We start from the raw sequence: 16,974 nt of genomic DNA on the forward strand, positions 1-16,974 counted from the left end.
CCATTATCAAGAAAACAGAAAATCACTAATGCTGGAGAGGATGTGGAGAAAAAGGCACACTTATCCACTGTTGGTGGGAATGTCAAATGGTACAAGCGCTGTGGAAGGCAGTTTGGTGGTTCCTCAAAGAGCTAAATATAGAACTGCCATATGACTTGGTAATACCATTGCTACGTATCTACTCAGAGGACATGAGGATACGGACACAAACAGACATTTGCACACCAATGTTTATAGCAGCATTATTTACAATTGCCAAGAGATGGAAACAGCCAAAATGTCCATCAACAGACGAGTGGTTAAACCAACTGTGGTATATACATATGATGGAATATCATGCAGCCATAAGACAGAATAAATTTCTGAAGTAGTGAAATTAGCCAGGAACAAAAGGACAAATTCTGTATGGTCTCACTGATATGAACTGACATTAGCAAATAAACTTGGAGACTTTCATTGGTTAACAGAGACCACCAGGAGGTAGAAATAGGGTAAAATATTGGGCAATTGGAGCTGAAGGGATACAGATTGTACAACAGGACTGATTTTTAAAATTCGAAAAAGGATAGCACAATACTACCTAACTGTAATACAATTATGTTAGAACACTGAATGAAGCTGAATTTGAGAATAATAGAGGGAGAAGGACTGGGGGCACAAATGAAATCAGAAAGAAAGATAGACGATAAAGACTGAGATGGTATAATCTAGGAATGCCTAGAGTGTATAGTGATAGTGACAAAATGTACAAATTTAAAATATGTTTCTGCATGAGGAAGAACAAAGGAATGTCATTACTGCAGGGTGATGAAAATAGATGGTAAATAATATTTTAAAAATTTAACTTATTTGTGAGACTAAAGCAAAAAATATTTATTTGGTACAAAATTTATATTTTGACTAGTGCATTTCCTAATATAACTTATGTAGACACCTGAACTGAACACCATAAGTACATGGAATCTTGAGTAGGGCATGAAATTTTGTTGGTTTGCCCAGAGTGATACCCCAATAAATTCCAGAGTGATTTGAACAGTGAATAAAAAAGTATTTGCAAAGTCCCCTTTGGGGAATGGTGAGAAAGGGAGAAAAACTTCCCCAAGTTGAATTCTTGATATTCTCATAAGCAGTGCGGACCATCAAAGCTATAGGCATCCCCAATCTTGGGGTTTGTTCATATGAAACTTAACCCCACAAAGGATAGGTCAAGCCTACTTAAAATTATGCCTAAGTGTCACCCCCAAGAGACTCTCTTTTGGTGCTCAGATGTGGCCTCTCTCTCCAGCCAACACAACAAGCAAACTCACCACCTTCCCCGTCTATGGGGGACATGACTCCCAGGGGTGTGGACCTTCCTGGCAACACGGGACAGAAATCCTGGAATGAGCTAAGACTCAGCATCAGGGGACTGAGAAAACCTTCTCGACCAAAGGGAGGAAGAGTGAAATGAGACAAAATAAAGTGTCAATGACTGAGAGATTCCAAACAGAGTCGAGAGGTTATCTTGGAGGTTATTGTTACGCATCAAATAGATATCAACTTGTTAGTCAAGATGTAATGGAGAGGCTGGAGGGAACTGCCTGAAAATGTAGAGCTGTATTCCAGTAGCCATGTTTCTTGAAGATAACTGTATAATGATACAGCTTTCACAATGTGACTGTGTGATTGTGATAACCTTGTGTCTGATGCTCCTTTTATCTACCTTATCAACAGACGAGTAAAATACATGAAATAAAGATGAATAATGGGGGAACAAATGTGAAAATAAATTTAGAGTGAAATGCTGGTGATCGGTGAGGGGGAGGGGTGGGGTACGGTATATATGATTTTTTTTCTGTTTTCTTTTTAGTTCTTTTTCTGAATAGATGCAAATGTTCCAAGAAATGATCATGATGATGAATATGCAACTACGTGATGATATTGTGAATTACTGATTATATATGTAGAACGTAATGATAAAAAACTACGAATGTTTGTGTTTGGTGTTTTTTTGGTATTTTAAAAAAAAATTTAAATTTAAAAAATTAGCAAAAAAAATGTCAATTCTCCCCAAATTTATCTATAGATTCAACACAATACCAATCAAAATTCCAAAAACCTACTTTGAAGACTCGGAAAAGCTTCTAAATTCATCTGGAAGGCAAAGAGACTCCAAGTAGCTAAAAGCATCCTAAAAAAGAAGAAAGAAGTGGTAGGAGTAACACTCTTTGACTTTAAGACATAATATAAAGCCACAGTGGTCAAAACAGCATGATACTGACACAAAGATAGGAGCACTGACCAATGGAATCAAATCAAGAGTGCAGAAATAGACCACCAAATCTAAATCTATGGTCAACTGATTTTTGACAAGGCTCCCAAATCATCTGAACTGGGACAAAATAGTCTTTTCAATAATTGGGAATGGAAGAACTGGATATTAATAGCCAAAAGAATGAAACAGGGCCCCTATATTATACCCTACACAAAATTAACTCAAAGTGGATCAAACACCTAAATATAAGAACTAGCACCATGAAGCTTCTAGAAGAAAATGTAGGGAAACATCTTCAAGACCTAAATAGGAGGTAACTTCCAAAACTTTACACACAAAGCACAAGCAACTGAAGAAAAAATACATAAATGGGAATGCCTCAAAATCAAATGCTTCTGCACCTCAAAAGACTTTGTCAAAAAGGTGAAAAGGCAGCCAACTCAATGGGAGAAAATATTTGGAAATCACATATCAGACAAAGGTTTGATGTCCTGTCTATACAAAGAAATCATACAACTCAACAACAAAAGAACAAACAACCCAATCATAACATGTGCTATTTTCTAAAGGTGACCATACCATTGTTGTTCTTTTGTACCTGGCTTATTTTGCCTCACCACATGTCCCACATGTTCATTCACATCTTTGCATGCCCCACAACTTTGTTCCTTTTTATAGCAGCACAGCCTTCAGCACAAGTATACACCATTGTTGACAATCTACTTCTCAGTTGAGTACATCCTTTTGCCACCTGCTTTCATCAGGCATCATGTATAGTGCCCAAAGTCCACAGTTCGTCAGCATCTCAATTTTAGATAATTTCATTCTTCCCAAGAGAAAGAAAACCAATAAACACACCCTCGCCAAGCAGGAAATCTAAACCTCCTCTTAACTCTTGTCTCTGTTCCCATTATTTACCTCTGTTGTTATATGAACAGACATTTTCTGAAGAGCAAATACAGATGGCTCAAAAGCACATAAAGAGATGCTCATTTTCACTGGCTATAAGGGAAATGCAGATCAAGAGTACGAGATACCACCTCACACCTATAAGAATGGTTACTATTAAACAAACAGGAAACTATAAATGTTGGAGAGGATGTGGAGAAACTAGGACACTTACACACTGCTGGTGGGAATGCATAATGGTGCAGCCACTATGGAAGACTGTTTGGAGGTTCCTTAGGAAACTAAATATCGAGTTGCCCTATGACCAAGCAATAGCACTACTTGGCATATACCCAGAAGAGCTGAAAGCAATGACACAAACAGACATTTGCACACTGATGTTCACAGCATTATTCACAATCACCAACGATGGAAACAAACCAAGTGCCCATCAATCGATGAGTGATATATACATACAAAGCAATATCATGCAGCAGTAAGACAAAAATGTCATCCTGAAGCACATGACAAGATGTATAAGCCTTGAAGACAACACTGAGTGAAATAAGCCAGACACAGAAGAATAGATACTGTTATGATTCCACTTTTATGACCAACATAAAGGTATAATCAGAGGCTTATAATACAGAATACAGGGGACTGAGAAATAGATAAAAGCTAGAGATGGATGAACAGTTAGCTAATGAGGTTGAACTTCAATGTAAGGGAACAGGTAGAAATGAAGGTGGTTCTCTAGTGGGTCTATACAAGTAATATTACCAGACTGAAGTGAACAAGATTTAGAGGGTTGTATAGACCTATATGTCCCCTTGATCAACACTAGAAATACACATTAGTTCTTGCAAGAATTACTTCAAAGATATGATTCGTGTACAAACAGTGTTTAAGTCCAGGGTAAAGGAGGAAAACTGCTATTGCATGCTGTGGGCTATGTCCAAAAGGAAAACATCAACACTACCACAGCAACAACAGAGGTAAATAATGGGAACAGAGACAAGAGTTAAGAGGAGGTTTAGATTTCCTGCTTGGCGAGGGTGTGTTTATTGGTTTTCTTTCTCTTGGGAAGAATGAAATTATCTAAAATTGAGATGCTGATGAACTGTGGACTTTGGGCACTATACATGATGCCTGATGAAAGCAGGTGGCAAAAGGATTTACTCAACTGAGAAGTAGATTGTCAACAATGGTGCATACTTGTGCTGAAGGCTGTGCTGCTATAAAAAGGAACAAAGTTGTGAGGCATGCAAAGATGTGAATGAACATGTGGGACATGTGGTGAGGCAAAATAAGCCAGGTACAAAAGAACAACAATGGTATGGTCACCTTTAGAAAATGCTTCTAAGAAAACGGGGACCTAGACTGTAAGCTTTTAGAGCAGATGCATTAAGTCCGAAGTGCGGTGATTATTATTTCCGGATTGTGAAAGGCTGTTTTATATATATATATATATATATATATATATATATATATATATATATATATAAGCTGATATTCAGAGATAAGAATGAAGCTGATCAGGTAGGGATTAAAGTAATTCAGAACATAGGGGTAAGGAAGACAGTGTCTCTATGTTAGAACCATACATACTCTTTGAGACCAATGGAAAAAAGGTTTATTTGGTTTATTTGATCTGGAACTGAAATTTTCTGTAGTGTATAATCTAATTCATCCTATCTGTATGGCTCATTTGAACAACTGAACACAAGAGACTCAGAATAATAAATAGGTCCTTTAATTCTGTATGGATTATTGTCATGCCTGGATACATCCTAGAGTATATTAAGCAGATAATCAAAAAGTATTGGCAAAGTCCCTGGAGGGATGGGAGAAAGAATATGGAACGATTAAACCTTACCATCAGGGAATCCCCTGATACTGTGTCAAACTTGAGGGATACCCAAATCAATAGGCCATGTCCTTAATCATGAGGCTTACTCTTTTGAAGCTTATTTCTGTAGCAGAGAAGCTAAGCCTACCTATAAGGATGCCTAAGAGTTACTTCTGGAGGACCTCTATTGTTGCTCAGATGTGGCCTCACTCTCTCTAAGCCCAACTCTGCAAGTGGAATCACTGCCTGCCCCCCTACGTGGGACATGACATCCAGGGGTCAAAGTCTTCCTGGTGACACTGTAAATAACTGCCAGGGATGAAACCAGACCTGGCACCGTGGGATCAACAATTCCATCCTGACCAAAAGGGGGAAAAGTAGCATAACTATTAAAGCATCAATGGCAGAGAGTTCAAACAGAGTCGAGAGGCTACTCTGGGGGTTGCTCTTAAGCAAGCTTCAATTAGACCTTGCTACCTATCATAACCTGTCAACCCCCAACCAGGAACATTCCAGCCAATCCTAAAGAACACACCTAGGGTGATATGTAAGATTCCACAAGGGTTCCATGCACTAGAGTAACTTTCCAGAAACCTACAACCCTCCAGATGGGTCCTTGGTCTAGATAAGTCCTGAAACCTAGAGGGCCCAGGCTCCCCAAAACATCAGATAGTTTCATCTCCCTACCCCATATTAGTGAAAGACCCTTCCAATATGAAAAATTTAGAATGGCCACAGCCCAAACACTTCTGAAGAGAGGGATGGAAAGATCAAAGGTGATGAATATGAGTGCTGAATCATTAAGTTGATATCTCTTTTAATCTCCAGTATCTAGAAGTGAAAACCTAAAACTGTGGAATTGTAACCCATGTCAAACTCTGAAATATGTTATGCAACTAATTATGGTGCTCTGCTTTGAAATTTTAATTTTTTTTAATTAGCAAAAAATAACAACATACAAACACAAACATTCTTAACATATGAACATTGCATTCTTCGTATATAATCAATGACTCCCAATAGCATCACATAGTTGTATATTCATCACCACATCATTTTTTAGAACATCTGCATCACTTCAGAAAATGAAATAAAAAGAGAAAAAAAAACTCATACATACAATACCCCTTACCCCCCTCTCATTGACCGCTAGTATCTCCATCTACCCAATGTATTTTAACCTTTGTTCCCACTAATTTTTTTCTTATACCCCTTACCACTCCCTTTCATTGATCACTTGTATTTCATTCTACTCCATTTTAATATTTGTTCCCTCTATAATTTATTTTTAATTCATATTTTTTACTCATCTGTCCATACCAAAGATAAAAGGAGCAACAGACAGAAGGTTTTCACAATCACACAGTCACATTGTGAAAGCTATATCATTATACAATCATCTTCAAGAAACATGGCTACTAGAACACAGCTCTATAGTTTCAGGCACTTCCCTCTAATACACCTTAAATTTAAAAAGGGGATATCTATATAATGTGTAAGAATAATCTCCAGGATAACTTCTAGACTCTGTTTGAAATCTCTCAGCTACTGACACTTTATTTTGTCTCATTTCTCTCTTCCCCCTTTTGGTCAACAAGTCTTTCTCAATCCCTTGATGCTGAGTCCCAGCTCGTTCTAGGATTTCTGTTCCACACTGTTAGGGAGGTTTACACCCCTGGGAGTCATGTCCCACGTAGAGGGGGGAGGGCTGTGAGTTTGCTTGCCATGGTGGCTGAGAAGAGATAGGTCACATCTGAGCAACAAAAGAGGTTCTCTGGGGATGACTCTTAGGCCTAATTTTAAGAAGGCTTAGCCTATCCTTTGCAGGTATAAGTTTCATATGAACAAACTCCAAAACTGAGGGCTCGGCCTATTGATCCTGTTGTCCCCACGGCTTGGGAGAAAATTAGGAATTCTCCAAATAGGGAAGTTGAATTTTCCCCCTTTCTCGACATTACCCCTAGGGGACTTTGCAAATACTTCTTTATTCACTTTCAAATCACTCTGGGATTTATCGGGGCATCACAATGAACAAACCTACAAAATCTCATGTCCTATTCAAAATTCTATATACTTACAGTGCTCAAAGTTGTTTAGGAAATGCACTAGTCAAAACATAAACTTTGTACCAAATAAACATTTTTTGCTTTAATCTCACACATAAATTAAATTTTAAAATATGAATGACCATCTATTTTCAGCACCCTGAAATACTGACAACCCTTTGTTCTTCCTTATGCAAAAACATTTTTTAATGGGTACATATAGTCACTATGAGTGTACACTATAGGCATTCCTAAATTCTGCCATCTCAGACTTCATCATCTATCTTTTCTTTTGGTTTCATATGTGCCCCCAGCCCTCCTCCCTCTATTCTCCTCACATTCATGTGCTTTGAAAGCTACTGCTTTTCTGTGTATACGTTATTTTTCACAAAAAAAAAAGGAAAAATAGTCAATTGGGATTAAAAAATACTTAAGCCCCTAGCCTCTTATATTCTGGAACAGCTGGAAGGAAAATATTTTGAGAGGACTATACGGTAGTCCATGACAAATTCTGGGAACAGTCCTGAAACTCCTTGTTGAAGAGTGCTTTGAAAATTATTGCTTTTTTATTTCTTTGCTTTGTATATATATATATATATATATATATATGTTATACTATATAATAAAAAAGTCTTAAAAAAAAAAAAAGAGCACCTAGGGCAATATATAAAATTATACAAAGATTCCATGCACTAGGCTAACTTTCCAGAAACCTACAATCTCCAGATGGGTCTCTGGACCAGGTAAGTCCTGAAACCTAGAGGGCCCAGCCTGTCCAGAACATCAGCTAGTTTCATCTCCCCCCCACCCCCCATACTATTGACAGCATGTTCCAACATGAAAAAGTTAGAGTGGCCGCAAGCCAAACACCCCTAAAGATGGGATAGAAAGACCAAAGGTGATGGTCGAGTTATACAGAGAAGGTAGGGCTTAACAAATATGACTGCTGAATCATTAAACTGATATTACTTTTAGTCTCCCATATCTTAGAGCAGCTAGAAGTGAAAAACTAAAATTGTCGAACTATAACCCATATCAAACTCTGTTCTAATTGTTGTGCTGTGCTTTGGAATTTATTACTTATTTGTATATATGTTATTTTTCACAAAAAAAATGATAAAAAATATGTATCTTCTAGCCTCCAATGTTCTGGAGCAGCTAGAAGGAAAAATCTGAGATGATGGTATGGTAGCCCATGACAAACTCTGGGATCTGTCCTGTAACTACTTGTTGAGTACTCTGAAAACTATTGCTTTTTTCTTTCTTTGCTTTTTATGCATGTTGTATTACACAACTTAAAAAGTTAAAAAAAAAAATTAACTATTCAAAACAGAATTTAAGTACCTTTCTAGCTCTCCACCCTCATCCTCTACTATATCCTTTCCTTACACACTATACTCTAATCATGCCGGGCTGTCCCCTAACAGCTTCCTACCTTTCCCCTGTGCTGTTCCCAAACACCTACAATGCCATTCTCCTTTCCTCTGCCTGTATTATCTATTCAAGAACAAGCTCAAATGCCAACATCTATGAAAAGTCTTTGCTGACTGGTGTCCTCATTGGGAGTTAATAATCAATCCTTCCTCGGTTTCCCTGGCACAAAGCTCTCTTAACCAGCTCCCTTTCCAGGTAAAATTGTCCAGCATGTCCTCAACATATTCCTGTTACAGCAAACCTTCACATGTCAATCTCTCCTAATTTACCAGGAGCTTCTTGAAAGCAAGAACTGTCTGACATATCAATACACTCTTTTCAGAATCTGGTACTCAGCAGGCACTCAAGCCTTATATATACTGAATAAATCTTATACTGACTGACATAATTAGTCACATATATGGCTGTCCATCACGCCCCCCCCCCCCACTGTCTCCCCACTCCTCACAAATTTAAGTTTCTTGGAGCAGGAACTGTCTTATTCAACTTGTATTCCTTGTAGTACCTAATGTACTCATGCCTACTTACTAAACAGGCTTCCAGGCTGAGAGTACATCACTACTTAGCAGAAACTTGAAAAAATCCACAGCATCGATGGTTACTTCAAGAGCTGCCTACTTCCCCTCCTCATGGTGTTCCTTGGGTCTGGTCATGGAATCAGCAGTTAGGCAAACGCCAAGACCAAGCTTCTCACTAGATGGCTCTAGCCTGTGCTGAGTTGAGGGAACTGGAGTTATGTGGGGAAGAGGGATTATATTTTCAGAGCTCCTTGTCCCTGACCTCAAAGTGTATCTTTAATACTAGCCATAAACTGACCTATATCAACAGCCTTCTAACAAGTAAAGATTCTTGGTCTCCAAAGGCAAGGGAATTCACAGAGGGAAAGGGTCAGGGAATGCAGTCTAGCCTCAAATAAAGGCAGAACTCAAAGGTACAGAGTAAGAACAGTTGGAAATACCACCTGTGGGTACAAAGAGACCTTTATGGAGATTAAGGGACCTACCAAGCCGCTACCCCTACCCCACAAGTACCGTCAAAGACTAAACAGCTGGGGGCGGGGTGGGGGGGGGCAGGAAACAAACTCACAAAATAATCTTTTTCTCCTTAGCCCAGAACAGGACAAAATTCCATCTGGGTAAGTGAGCATGTTACAGGCACAGGGTACTTAGCATATCTGCCATTCCAGGATTACAGCTGTCAAGTTTTAATGAGGGTAATTAGAGTTAAAAATGTTACTTCATTTCAAGGGTATGCTGAATAGATTCCATTAATTTCTTTTTTTTCGAAGAATACAGAAGGGTAGGGTGAGCTAAGTGGAACAAACAGAGGATTTTGCCATCAGAGAAGCAAAGATATTTGCCAATGCCAAATAAGCTTTCAAACTACTGCCAGGACCCACAGAACGTCTGCAGGCTTGGCCAAGAACAGAGGGCTGCTACTCTTCAGTTTTCCTCCACTTTCCCCCACAGAATTTTAGAAATAAGTTTCATTTTGCACCTGCTAAGAGGCTCACCTACTTCTCCGCACGTACTGCCTTCCTCTGTTACTCTCATCCAATAGCTACTGCTATAGCTCTAAATGGACAAAGCAGCAAGGGTTTGGAGCAATGTGATTTGCTACATGTTAGAGATTACTCTAATGTCCACCCCTTTATCAGGAGTTCCCTGACAATAAGCCAGGACCCCAGCATCATGGGATTGAGAAAGCCTTTTTGTCCAAAAGGGGGAAGAGAAAAATGAGACTAAATAAAATTTCAGTAGCTGAGAGATTTCAAACAGTCAAGCGGTTATCCTAGAGGTCATTCATATAGATATCCCTAAAGGGAATCACCTGAAAATGTTGAACTGAGTTCCAGTAGCCTTGATTCTTGAAGACGATTGTATAACAACATAGCTTTTACAATGGAACTGGGTGATTGTAAAAACCTTATGTCTGGTGTTCCTTTTATACAAGGTATGGACAGAGGAGTTAAAAAAAAAGATAAAAAATTAATAAATAATAGGGGTGTGGCAGTTAGGTTCAGGGGTCAATTTGGCCAGGTGAAGATGCCTAGTTCTCTATTGCTGTGGACATGAGCCAATGGCATGTGAACCTCATCTGTTGCTGTTTACATCTGCAGTCAGCTAGGAGGTGTGCCTGCTGCAGTGAATGATGTTTGATTTAATTGGCTGGTGCTTAAATGAGAGAGCTCAATGTAGCACAGCCCAAGCAGCTCAGCATACCTCATCGCAGTACTCGCAGCTCAGCCCAGGCCTTTGGAGATGCAGAAAGGAATCAGCCCGGGGAAAGTTGTTGGAACCCAAGAGGCCTGGAGAGAAGGCCAGCAGAGATTGTCCTGTGCCTTCCCACATAAGAAAGAACCTCAGTTGAAAGTTAGCTGCCTTTTCTCTGAAGAACTATATGTTTTTAACAATATAAAGCCCCTTTATTAAAAGTCAGTCCATGGAAGACTAAATATAAGATGTTGATTCTACCTAAATTGATTCACAGATTCAATGCAATACCAACTAAAATCCAAAAAACTTACTTCTCAGAACTAGAAAAACCAATAAACAAACTTATCTGGAGGGGCAGGGTGCCCGAATACCTAAAAATATCCCAAGAAAGAAAAACAAAGTTGGAGGCCTCACGCTACCTAACGTTAAGGCGTATCATGAAGCTACAGTGGTCAAAACAGTATGGAACTGGCCATTTGTATTTCCTCAGAAGAGGAAATACAAATGGCCAAAAAGCACATGAAGAGATGCTCAATGTCCCTAGCTATTTGGGAAATGCAAATCAAAACCACAATGAGATATCATCTCACACCCATCAGAATGGCCACTATCAATAAAACAAAACGACAAGTGCTGGAGAGGATGTGGAGAAGAGGCACACTTATTCACTGTTGGTGGGAATGTCAAATGGTACAACCACTGTGGATGGAAGTGTGGCGGCTCCTCAGGAAGCTAAGTATAGAACTGCCATATGATCTGGCAATATCATTGCTAGGTTTCCACTCAGAGGACATGAGGGCAAGAACACAAACGGGCATTTGCACACCAATGTTTACAGCAGCATTATCTACAATTGCCAAGAGATGGAAACAGCCAAAATGTCCATCAACAGAGGAGTGGCTAAGCAAACTGTGGTATATACATATGATGGAATATTATGCAGCTGTAAGACAGAATAAAGTCATGAAGCATGTAACAACATGGATGGACCTTAAGGACATTGTGCTGCATGAGATTAGCCAGAAACAAAAGGACAAATACTGTATGGTCTCACTGATATGAACTGACATTAGCAAATGAACTTGGAGAATTTCAGTTGGTAACAGAGACCATCAGGAGATAGAAATAGAGTAGATACTGGGTAATTAGAGCTGAAGGGATACAGACTGTACAACAGGAGTGATTGCAAAAATTCAGAAATGGATAGCACAATACTACCTAATTGTAAAACAATTATGTTAGAACACTGAATGAAGCTGAATGTGAGAATGATAAGGGGAGGAAGCCTAGGGGCGCAAATGAAATCAGAAGGAAAGATAGACAATAAAGATTGAGATGGTATAATCTAGGAATGCCTAAAGTGTATAATGATAGTGACTAAATGTGCAAATTTAAAAATGTTTCTGCATGAGGAACAAAGGAATGTCAATAATGCAGGGTGTTGAAAATAGATGGTAATTAATATTTTAAAACTTTAACGTATGTGTCAGACAAGCAAAAAATGTTTATTTGGTACAAAACTTACATTTTGACTAGTGCATTTCCTAATACAACTTATGTGGACAGCTTAATGGAACACCATGGTACTTGGAACCTTGCATAGGGCATGAGATTTTGTAGGTTTGTCCAGCGTGATGCCCACATAAATTCCAGAGCAATTTGAACAGTGAATAGGGAAGTATTTGCACAGAATGGTGAGAAAGGGGGAAAATTCAATTTCTCCAAGTGGAGAATTCTTGATATTCTCACAGGCAGTGGGGACAGCCACAGCAATAGGCCAAGCCTTCAATCTTGGAGTTTGTTCATATGAAACCTAATCCCACAAAGGATAGGCTAAACCTACTTAAAATCAGGCCTAAGAGTCACCCCCAAGAGAACCTCTTCTGTTGCTCAGATGTGGCCTTTCTCTCTTGGTCGACACAGCAAGCAAACTCACTGCCCTCCCCCTCTCTATGTAGGACATGACTCCCAGGGGTGTGGAACTTCCTGGCAACATGGGACAGAAATTCTAGAATGAGCTGGAATTCAGCACCAAGGGATTGAGAAAATCTTCTCGACCAAAAGGGGGGAGAGCAAAATAGAGTGTCAATGGCTGAGAGATTCCAAACAGAGTTGAGAAGTTATCCTGGAGGTTATCCTTACGCATTAAATAGATGATCACCTCTTTAGTTAAGGTGTAATGGAGAAGCTGGAGGGAACTGCCTGAAAATGTGGAGCTGTGCTCCGGTGGCCATATTTCTTGAAGATAATTGTATGATGATATGGCTAACGCAGTGTGACTGTGTGGTTATGAGAGCCTTGTGTCTGATGCTCCTTTTGTCTACCTTATTGGTGGACAAGTAAAACATGGATTGAAAATACATAAGTAATGGGGGAACAAATGTTAAAATAAATTGAGTAGATTGAAATGCTGGTAATCAGTGAAGTGGAGGGGTAAGGGATATGTTATGTATGGGTTTTTTTTCTCTTTTCTTTTTATTGCTTTTTCTGAATTGATGCAGATGTTATAAGAAATGATGATAAATATGTAACTATGTGATGATAGTGTGTTATTGATTATATAACAAGAATGGAATGATCATATAATAAGAATGTTTGTGTTTGTATGTGATTATGTATTATAAATAAAAAAATAAATTTAAAAAAATTGCCAATCCAACTCTGGTGTGTTGCATTCCAGCAGCTAGCAAACTAGAACAGGGGGAATAAAGGGTAAAAATTTATGTAGCTTGAAATAGTAGTGATCAATGAGAGGGAGGGGTAAGGGGTATGGGATGTACGAGTTCTTTTTTCTTTTTATTTCTTTTTCTGGAGTGATGCAAATGTTCTAAAAATGACCTTGGTGATGAATACACAACTATGTGATGATATTATATTGTGAGCCAATGACAGTATACTATGGATGGACTGTAGTGTGTGAGTATTTCTCAATAAAAACATTTTTCATAAAAAAAAAAAAAGAGTTTCTGTAGATACTTTTATACTTTTGTTTGTACTAGTTCCATGATTTGGAGTGCCTTCTGCCTTAACCACCTTAACTCTTATTCTTCCTTCAAAACAAAGCTCAAAGTTACTCATCCCCCCCTCCAAAGCCTATGTTCCTGCCTCTGTAACCCCAGTTATTTGCACATGCCTCTACTAAAGCACACACAGTATACTACGTTTTGTTTATTTGTGCAACTTTGATGCTAGATGGTAAGGTCTTTCAGGGCAGGGACTGGGTTGTCTTCATCTAATAATCCTTCACACACTAGGCACAAGCCCTGAAAAAAAAAAAGGACTGAAACATTTGTTGGATGACCAACTATAAGGAGAATTTTGTCTGAATGCATATGTAGTTAAGTATGCTAAGTCTTAGGTTTTTCAATGCCTATAAAAACCCAATCATTGGTCCCTTTCCTCTCCTTGCATAGGGCTAGTTCAAAACCCCAATTCTGCACTCCATGCAGGAGGAAGCTCTCCAATTGATCCCAAATGATAACTAATTTCTCCCATTAGAGCCTGCTCATTCCTTAGGGACCTATAAAGGAGAGGAGAAAGCAAAAGCAAGCAGAGCATCTCTTCCCAACTGTCACAACTGCCCCACAATTGGTTTTAAAGAGCTTCTTCAAAGCTCAGAGGACCTTCAGTGAGAGGATCTAAGCCCCAATTTAGTATGCAGAAGGGTACAGGAAGACTCTGGTAGAAAACAGTTTGGCAGCCTGGAGTGGCAGCACAGTACAATAAAGAAAATGCTATATGACATAGAACAGTCAAGTCAGTTCACTTCTCTTAAGTTTCAGTTTCCTTTTCAAACCTATCCCAGTAGGTTAATACTGGGAGAATAAACACACAAAGGTTAATACTTAACACTTAGTAGATACTCAATAAGTGATTTTTTTCTATCTGAGGAAGGAGACCTGTACTATGTATCCAACATCATAGTATATAAGTTTAAAAAGGTGAGGAAAACATATTAAAAAGGGAATACAAGGTAACCAATACACTATTTGGGCAACCCTGCCTGCTGGTCCCAGAGGAGGATGGCTATACCAGCAGAATTGTTGTGTTGACAAATGTAGCCAGATTTATTTCACGGTAATCAGATTCTTCCCAGCTGGGAGCAGTCCTCTAGTCTCCTCCCAGGGCTGGCTGCAGGTCCATTTTGATCCATTTCTAATTAGGAGCTCTGTCTGTGCTTCTAACAGAAGGTCAGGTTCTAGGCTACCCCTGCTGGCCTCTGACCAAAGCTTAAAATGCCCTGGCCCACAGTAGACCCAGAGAAGGGACACAAACACTTCACCTCCAGTTTTCAATTCTGAGGTAGAAAAAGATACCAGATTGAACTCACCATAAAGCAGAATGAAATAATCCTTCATAAGCATGAGCTTTGTTATATGACATTCAAGAAAGCTGAGGTCTAGAAAAGAAATTATCCTAGGTACTACAGGAAGATAATGCAGATCTTCTTATCTTACTTCCAGCTCTTTTCTCCAGATAAATACTCCACACACCACCACCCACCACCCACCCCAGCTACACAACAGAAGAACTCAGGAAACTTTGCTAAGTATATAATCACCTTCCAACACAAGGTAACTGAAATCACAAGATCCAGTTTGGAACTAGGTTCACGCTCACTTTGGGTCATAAAAGTGCTACTTAGAAGTAACCCAATGTTTTCTGATCCAGTCCCCCGCAGCCCCATCATAACAGGGTTATTTTGGGGTCCTTAGTCAGAAAGGTTTGTCATAAAAGTTCAGATTTCCTAAGAGCTCACTAGTTTGGCTGTCAGCAGAGACATTTCCTTTTGAAACTAGTCTGAAACTAAAATGTTTGTTCTGGAGATAAAGAAATTTGGGGGAGTGGGGGTGGGAACAGTTATTGGTACCCTGGATATAAGGAACAGGTGGGAGATGGTGTGGTATTAAATGCATGGGACCTGAGGCATAGGCATAGCTGTCTGGGTGTCTGCAAAGGCATGTGTGTAGGGGAGGACTCATTTCTACATGTAAGGTAGTACAAGCTTGCACATACTTTTGTGGCACACACAATTCTAGGTATCTGGGTAAAAGACAGTGGGACAGGGCCCTGGCGTAAAAAAGTAAAACGTACATTCCTTTGTAAAGAGAATATATATGTGGGTATATGAGGCAGTGGGGAGGGGAACAGAAGATAAAGTATAAAGGAGATAGTATGGCTGTGTATGGAAGAGTAAGGAAGAGATGGATGTGCTCTGTGAGTCTATTTTGTGTGTATCTACGTATTGCAAGGCATATGAGCCTGCAGGGATGGGAGGGAGTGTGTGCATCTGTATCACCTATCTATACACCTGTATGCACAGGAAGATGACAGATTCATGAATGTTTCTGACTCATACAGCCAAGCTTTGCCTGAAGGCTCAAGGGCAAAGCTGTCTGCAGAAATTGCTCATTAAAATTGACATTTTGATGGTGGAGTTATCCAGAGAAGACAGGATTAACAAATGAATATGAATGCCGGATGATTAAGCTGGTATCTCTTTTAGTCTCCAGTATCTTAGAGCAACTAGGTAAAAACCTAAAAATATTTTAGGTAAAAACCTAAAATTGCGAAATTGTAACCCATGCCAAACTCTGAAATACGTTCTACAACTAATTGTGGTGCTGTGCTTTGAAATGTATTGCTTTTTTGTATATATGTTATTTTTCAAAATAAAATTAAAAAAGAAAAAAGTCGATTGTGATGACATCATAAGAGACAAAGAAGGCTGCAACATAAAGGAACAATGTCATGAGGCATGCAACGATGTGAATGAACATGTGGGACATTTAGTGAGACAAAATAAGCCAGAAACAAAAAAACAGCAATGGTATGGTCACCTTTAGAAAATGCTTTTAGATCAAACACACAAAGTCCAGAGCGGCGATTATTACTTCTGGATTCTGAGAGGCAGTTTTATACATGTAACCTGGTATTTAGAGAGAAGAATGAAGCCAAACAGGTTGGGGTTAAAGTAATTCAGAACATAGGGGTAAGAAAGACAGTATCTATATTTCAGAACCACACATACACTTTGAGACCAGTGGAAGAAAGGTTTATTTGATCGGGAATTGAAATTTTCTGTAGTGCATAATCTAATTCAACCGATCTGCATAGCTCATTTGAACAACTGAAACGCAGAAAGCACAGAATAAGAAAGAGGTCTTTTAAGCCTGTATAGATTATTGTAAGGCCTGGAAACATCCTAGAGTATATTAAGCAGATAATCAAAAAGTATTGGCAAAGTCCCTGGAGGGATGAGAGAAAGAATATGGAACGATTAAACCT

At 39.1% G+C, this 16,974-nt stretch overlaps 1 protein-coding gene across 13 annotated transcripts in view; it reads right to left on the reverse strand.

The window, feature by feature from the left end:
- Positions 1-16,974, reverse strand: part of RALY (RALY heterogeneous nuclear ribonucleoprotein) — a 144,104-nt gene that overhangs the window by 104,934 nt on the left and 22,196 nt on the right. For 2 of the 13 annotated variants that reach the window (XM_077110849.1, XM_077110909.1), the window contains exon 2: positions 2,103-2,170. The exons of the other annotated variants lie outside the window; for them this stretch is intronic. The gene's annotated coding sequence lies outside the window, so the exon portion shown is untranslated. The remainder of the gene's footprint in view (positions 1-2,102; positions 2,171-16,974) is intronic. 13 annotated transcript variants of the gene reach the window in all.

This window comes from Tamandua tetradactyla, chromosome 1 (genome assembly GCF_023851605.1).
Source record: "Tamandua tetradactyla isolate mTamTet1 chromosome 1, mTamTet1.pri, whole genome shotgun sequence".
In the NCBI taxonomy this organism is placed as follows: Eukaryota; Metazoa; Chordata; class Mammalia; order Pilosa; family Myrmecophagidae; genus Tamandua; species Tamandua tetradactyla.